Source organism: Dendrobates tinctorius, unplaced genomic scaffold (assembly GCF_039654945.1).
Source record: "Dendrobates tinctorius isolate UK_male_01 unplaced genomic scaffold, ASM3965494v1 ptg000396l, whole genome shotgun sequence".
NCBI classification, from domain to species: Eukaryota; Metazoa; Chordata; class Amphibia; order Anura; family Dendrobatidae; genus Dendrobates; species Dendrobates tinctorius.
The window spans coordinates 5,583,448-5,590,362 of NW_027362062.1; the positions used below are offsets into that span (position 1 = coordinate 5,583,448).

At 47.3% G+C, this 6,915-nt stretch overlaps 1 long non-coding RNA gene across 1 annotated transcript; it reads right to left on the reverse strand.

Moving 5' to 3' along the window:
• Nucleotides 1-3,313: 3,313 nt before the first annotated feature.
• LOC141076241 (uncharacterized) lies at nt 3,314-6,417 on the reverse strand. The gene is made up of 2 exons (XR_012227446.1): nt 5,666-6,417; nt 3,314-3,792 (listed from the first exon to the last, which is right to left on the reverse strand). It is a non-coding gene; the product is annotated as an uncharacterized lncRNA (long non-coding RNA).
• Nucleotides 6,418-6,915: the final 498 nt, after the last annotated feature.

The window sequence follows — 6,915 nt, forward strand, 5'->3', positions numbered from 1 at the left end:
ACCATCCTTCCGAGAACTCTCATGCTGAAACGAATGGAGAAACTGGTCGAGAAAGAGGCCGCTCTGCTTGTTGTAAGGCTTGGGTCTCTCCTGGAGGGAGAGTGGTGAATCTGCGGGAAGTGTGAGCCGGTCCTGGGAGAGACTTTTCGCAGTCTATCTTCCGCCCTAGGCGGGAAAGAGTATTTACTGTTATCCACAGATTCCTTGCAGACTGGAAGGGACGGACCCTTGATGAGCAGGTCATCCAGATATGGTAACAATACCACTCCCCGAGGGTGAAGAATGGGCATGACAGCCGCCATGACATTGGTAAAGACCCTGGGAGCGGTGGCGAGTCTGAAGGGCAAGGCCACGAACTGGAAGTGTTCCTCGTGAGTTGCAAAATGCATGAACTACTGGAGGGACGGGCAGATCGGAATGTGAAGGCAAGCGTTCTTGACGTCGATGGATGCTAGGAACTGTCCCTTTTCCATGGAAGTGACAACTGATCGGAGAGTTTCCATTTGGAATCGCCGTACCGTGACAAGGTGATTAACAATTGAGATCCAGAGATGGGTCGCATGGACCTGTCCTCTTTTAGAACCACAAAAGAAGGACTGAATAAAATCTCCTGACCCCTTCGTGAAGGGGGACCGGAATGATGACTCCGTCCCTTAGAAGAGTCTGAACAGCCTGAAGGAAGACTCTTGTCTTTCTCTTGAAGGAAGAGGAAAGGAAAACTCAAGTTGGAGGGGTGGAAGAAATTGTATATTATATCTGAAGAATACCAGCTTCCTGACCGATTTGTCGTCATTAGGTAGATCTATGAGATCTGGCTCCCCTAGATCCAGAAGCCCTAGGCCTGGGTTTCCAAGAACAGTTAGATCTGTATGAGATCTGGGAGCCTCTGTCTCCACGCAGGGACAGACCTGATCCGAAAGAGAAGGTAGAGGAGGACCAACTGGAATTGTTACGAGAAAATCGAAACACGTTGGTTGTTGGAGCGAAAACGGCCGAACAGCCCTTTGTTGAGGAAGGCATTTACTTGTCTTCTCCCCCGGTAGTATCAGAAATGAGCTGGTCCAGTCTCTCTCCAAAAAGTTGACCCGCTTGAAAAGGGGGGAGAAGTCAACAAACTTTTAGATGTGGCATCCACCTACCAGCAGCGGAGCCCTGGGGCTCTTCTAATGGAGATCGCATTAGCGGCAGTATGAGCCGCGCAATTGGCGGCCTGAAAAGAAGCGTCTACTACAAAGTTCGCTGCGTGAATCATCTGGCTGGCTACAGAGGTTGTCTCCGGAGGAAGATTGGTGCCCTGGAAGGCAGTAATCAGGACTTCTGCCCAAGCGGCCATGCCTTAGTGACCTAAACTGCGGCGAAGGATGGAACAAACGCCACTTCTGAAGCTTCCAAAAAACTGAACGGGCAAGGTAGTCAATTTGATGATCGGAGGGGTTTCTGACAGAGGAACCCTCAGAAACAGATAGGAGCGTTGTGGAAGCAAGACGCGGTACAGGAGGGTCCACCGGAGGGATCTGTAATCGATCCTTCAATAGGTCTGGATCAAAAGGGTATTTAGCCGGAGTAAACTTTTGCCCAGTGAACCACTTATGGCTGATCCCTATGATACTGGACACGCTTATTCCTTAAATGAGGAGTGCTGGAGCGGGAATATTTTCCTCATTCAACCTCAGAATCCTGTTGACTGATTCTATAAGAGAATCAAGCGAGACTTGATCAGTTGGGGGATTCTGAGGGGCTGACGTGACAGATACAAAATCAGAGTTATGCTCGCTGTGAGCCTCAGGAGAGTGTGAGCGAGAGACAGGAGTCGCTGACGTTGAGGCGGGGACGCGCCATGAGCCCGCTTTGGCAGAGACAGTCCTCCCGGAGGGGGAATATAGCCTTTGTCAGAGGTTCCACCGACCGTGACAGGGGTGCAGCCCACTCGGGGGTACCAGACGCAGGAGGCCCGTCAGCAGCGGCTGCGAGGGGCGTTGGAGTGCAGGTCGGGGCGTGTTTCGGGCATAATGGATTAGCTTGAGCACTGGAGAGTCATGCTCGCTGTGGTAAGGCCGACTTGCAGGTAGTGCAAACGGTAGAAAAGCGCAGTGTGCTTCTTAGCGGCCCGTTTAGCCTCCTGTGAGGCATAGCGCTCCAGAAAGGGTTAATGGCAGAGTGACTGCAGCTGCAGCGAATGTGCCGGGAAGGGGTTAAGCTTTAATCTGAGGGCAGGTGCAGCTTACCCACGGTCCTGTGTTATGTCCCCCGGGAGGAAACCGGTGGCCCTGTGGCGTCACCCGGAATTCGGCTGCTCCTGAAAGGGTCAACTGCAGCAGAAGTAACAGACATGGCCCCCCCGAGATTATAACTGCGCGTCTCGTTTGGAATGAGAGGCGCCAAGAGGAGGGGGCAGTGATGATAGCGCGGGCGGCGCTATTCAAATTGCGCCTAGTAGGCCGGAAAAGCCGGGGACTAAAATTTTTGGCCTACCCGCGATAGGTGCCGGGGGCGGCGCTATTTAAATTGTGGCCTAGCAGGCCGAAAAAGCCGGGGGCTAAATTTCTGGCCTCCATGTGGTAAGCGCCGGGCGGGGGCGCGACCGGGCGCCAGTGTACCGCCACTGACGTTAAGTCAGCGCTTCTCCCGGGGACAAGGACCCGACCCCATACTTCCACTCCTGTGATCAGTCAGGTCGTCGCTGTCCAGGGTCTTTCAGTCTCATCCTCCAGGCGATGTAGCAGAGCTGGAGGAGGTTTTACAGGGGGGTATTGCTCAATTGAGCCACCCTCTGGGTAGGGGGACGGAGAGCTCTGGTGCTGATTCAGGGCATCCGAAAAAGCGCTGTTCAGGTCTGCTCCATGCACTCCTCTGTTGCGCTTGCCCTCGTATCCGTGGAGTACCGACCATAAGGGAACCATCGTCAGAGGAATCAGCCCCATTCGTCGCAGGAAAGTGTACGTGAAGGGTTACTCCACGTGCTTGCCTGTTGTTGGTTCGGGGGAGAGCGGGCAGTAGAAAGGAACTGTCGCCCCCTTCACTCCGTTAATTAAAAAATAATTTACAGAAAATTCAAAAATAAAATAAAAACGGTGGGGTCTGAAACCAGACCCAAGTGCCTCCTATAGACACTAAGTAAGAACTGGAGAATCTCAGCCAGCGAGAGGGTGTATACTGCAGGGGACGAGCTAACTTTTTTTCTGGTTTACTTAGTGTCCTCCTAGTGGCCAGCAGCATAACACCCACGGTCTCTGTGTCCTCCAATGAGGCGTAGGAGAAAACAGCAAATACTGGACATAGGTGCGCCTCAAAAATGACAGACACTCAGACCAAATTGTGTCCTTAGAAATATTTAAATCTTTATTTTCAGGTTTTTGGAACTTTTTTTTTTTCTGTGATCTGTTTTAATAGCTTCTTCTATGATAAAAATGAAGCCTCTCTCTATCTCTCAGGTTATGTCCTCAGTGATGGTGGGAACCGCACAAAGCAACAGGATACAGGCCCCCCCCAATTACTAAGGTATAAAGCAGCACCAGAAGAGAAAAAGTACACAGTTATGAGGGCGGGGAAGTTCTCGAGTGCCCGGGAATGGTGGCATAATCTGTTGAGTCCATTAATGCACCTTCACACTCTTGCTTTCCCCATTAAAAAGTCTCATAAGAGTCCAGAAGTGACATATGACGCAATGCTTTGATAGTCGACATCAGGAAGAGTTTTAGAGTTTTCGGCAGGTGGTGACCCTGCCCCGGACGAGAGTTTGAAGATGTCTTTGATTCTGAACAAGGTGTCCATGTTTCATACCAGCTCCAGTACCTGAACGAAAGATGAAATGAGAAAATTACTGGGTCTGCAATTGGGTATGACAGCGGCAATAAACGGTCTTTTCCTGACATTAAAGGGATTGTCCGACTATGCAAAACATTTTTAATAGTCAAGGATTTTTACATTACGATAATGGGATGGTATAACTACAGGCTCGAGCTGCCGTCACTTCAGCACAGGCCGCACCATTGGCCTCCTCCAGACCAAGAAGAGGTGAGGTCCTCTTGTTTAGACCTGTGATTGGCAGCTGCAGTCAGGTGATAGGAATGGAACGTCACGCTGCAGCCACCTGACTGCTGCAGCCAATCACCGGCCTCCGCCAACAGGTGACCAAAAAAAAATGGAATTCATCATTTCCTGGCCTGGTGGATACCAATGGAGCAGATTGTGCTGAAGCGACAGGAATTAGCGCTTACCTGATTTTTTTTATTACCATGATATGTAGTTATAAAAAGATAAACATTCACTGCTTTTCCCTTCACGCCATGTTCCTTTTTTTTTTTTTTTTTTACTCCACCTCTTCTAAAAGCCATAACTTTTCCGTCAATATAGCCATATGAGGACTTGTTTTTTTGGGGATGAGATGTACTTTTGAATGACACCACTGACTTTACCACAGTGTACTGGAAAACGGCTGAGGGCTTATTTTTTGCGCCATGAGCTGACAGTTTTATTGATATCATTCTCGGGTATACATCATGTTTTGATCGCCTCTTATTGCAATGTTACGGTGGCAAAAAAGATCCCGTAATTCTGTTTTTTCGATTTCTTTTCTTGCTACGCGGTTTACCGATCTGATTAATTTTATATTTTGATAGATCAGACATTTCTGAACTTCGCTATAACAAATGTGTATTTTTTTTTATCTTCAATAGGGCAAAAGGGGGTGATTTGAACTTTTTTTTTTAATCTTTTTTTCCCCACTGTAATGAATAGTCCCTTTGAAATACTTGAAGCCGCGATCGCCTGTGATATACATAGTGTGTCACAGGAGTATCGTAACAGGCAGACCCCCAACTGTCATGACAACCCATTGGTGCCCCCCGATCACGTGGAAGCGTCGCCAATGGGATGGATTTGTGACGTGCTTACGGCTGACACGTGTTGAATCCTGCTGTCTCCTCCACCCGCGGCTATTAAAGGTTTATGACAGCTGATTAACATCAGCTGTCATGTGCGGGAAAAGATTTGGTCTCAGCACCGGAGCGAACATCAAAGCCGACAAGGACATGACAAATACATTTTTTAAGCAAGTCAGAAAACTCCTGCCTTTCAACGTAGCTTAAGCTACATCGCCGCCAGATTGAGATGCAAGACCTCAATTTCAGATAGAGAACAAATGGCATCATGACACAAGGATTTACGTATACAGACTATATTTTTTACTAGGTGCATAAAATGGCCAATACTGTGCACGAGGTGGGGTATAGACAAGAAATGGAACCAAAAATAACGAGGAAGCAAGAGGGGAAAGAAGAACTGGAAATATGCAAAACAAGAAAAATAGGACTAGCTATTCAGAAGGCTGGAGCGTGAGGGCATATAAAGAATAGCGAGGAGCGAACATGCTCGGATAACGTGTTATGCCTTCACCGTGCTCGGATAATATGTTGGACTCCCCGCAGCTGCACGTCTCACGGCTGTTAGACAGCAGCAACATATGTGGGGATTGCCCAACAAATAGGCTATGCCCGCATGTGTTGCCGCTGTCAAACAGCTGCGGGGACTCGAACATGTTATTCGGGCACGCCCAAGATGCTAAAATAACATGATATCCAACCACGTCCGCTCATCATTAATCAAGAAACGAAAACCCAATTTATAGCCATGACCGGCGTCTGCAGGGGCAATTGGTAGAACTTACCTTGATTGTGCCCTGGCTGTTAGCAGCAATAAGAACATTGGACTCCTGCGAAAGAAAGAAGAGTTATTACCAAGTGTGATACAGGAAAGATGTATATCTTTGTACCGTGTTAGCCAGTAGATAGAAAAATATTCAGGATTGAGAGTCCTCAGTAGTTACCTTTTAATGGCTAACTGAAAGGAAGGTAACACATTGCAAGCTTTCGAGACTACTCAGGTCTCTTCATCAGGCTAGACTAATACAAAATCTGAAGTCACATATTTATGCACAATACATTGTGTGATGCTCATCGTCACACAATAAGAGAAAAAAGAATGGATCTACCTGTGGCAAAACATTTCTGTATCCCTGATCACCGCAACATGGATATGAAATTACTGGTATTGAAAGGTAACTTCAATTCTCAGAGTGAGAGACGAGTTTGGGAGTACAAATTTATGACGAGCTTTGACACTCTCAGTGCTGGAATGAATGTGTCGCATGGATTTATGTCTTTTTACATCAATTAAGGAATTTCCTTTTAAAACCTTGTGGGGGCATCACAACACATTAGGAGACCCCAATCAGAGGACCATAAAACATCCAGACTCCTTATCTATGAACTGGTCCAATGTTTATATTTATGTTTCTCCCTCTCCCATATTGATAGTTCTGCTTCACGTCACTTGTCTTATCTATTGCATTTTTTCTAGGCTGTATTGTGCATAAATATGTGACTTTAGATTTTGTATTAGTCTAGCCTGATGAAGAGACCTGAGTAGTCTCGAAAGCTTGCAATGTGTTACCATCTTTTCTGTTAGCCATTAAAAGGTATCAACTACTGAGGACTCTCAATCCTGAATATTTTTCTACCAAGTGTGAGGCTAAGTGCACACGTACCGGAACTCTCGCGGAAATTACAGCGAGAATTCCGGAATTCCAGTCCGCGGGAAAATCGCATTTTAAATTACCGCGATTTTCCCGCGGAAAAACTAGCATTTTGCAAGCGTAATTAGCTTGCAAAATGCTAGCGTTCTCCAAGCGATCTGTAGCATCGCTTGGAGAACTGATTGACAGGTTGGTCACACTCGTCAAACATAGTGTTTCAAACATGCGGCATCAATAGTAAAAGATAGAATGTAAAAAAAAAAATAAAAAATAGTGTTATTCTTACCTTCCGACGTCCCGCGCAGGCGTTCCCAGTAATCCTTTGCGAAAATGCCCGCGATGACGTCAGTTCTCGCGGGATCACGACGTCTCGCGGTAATTCG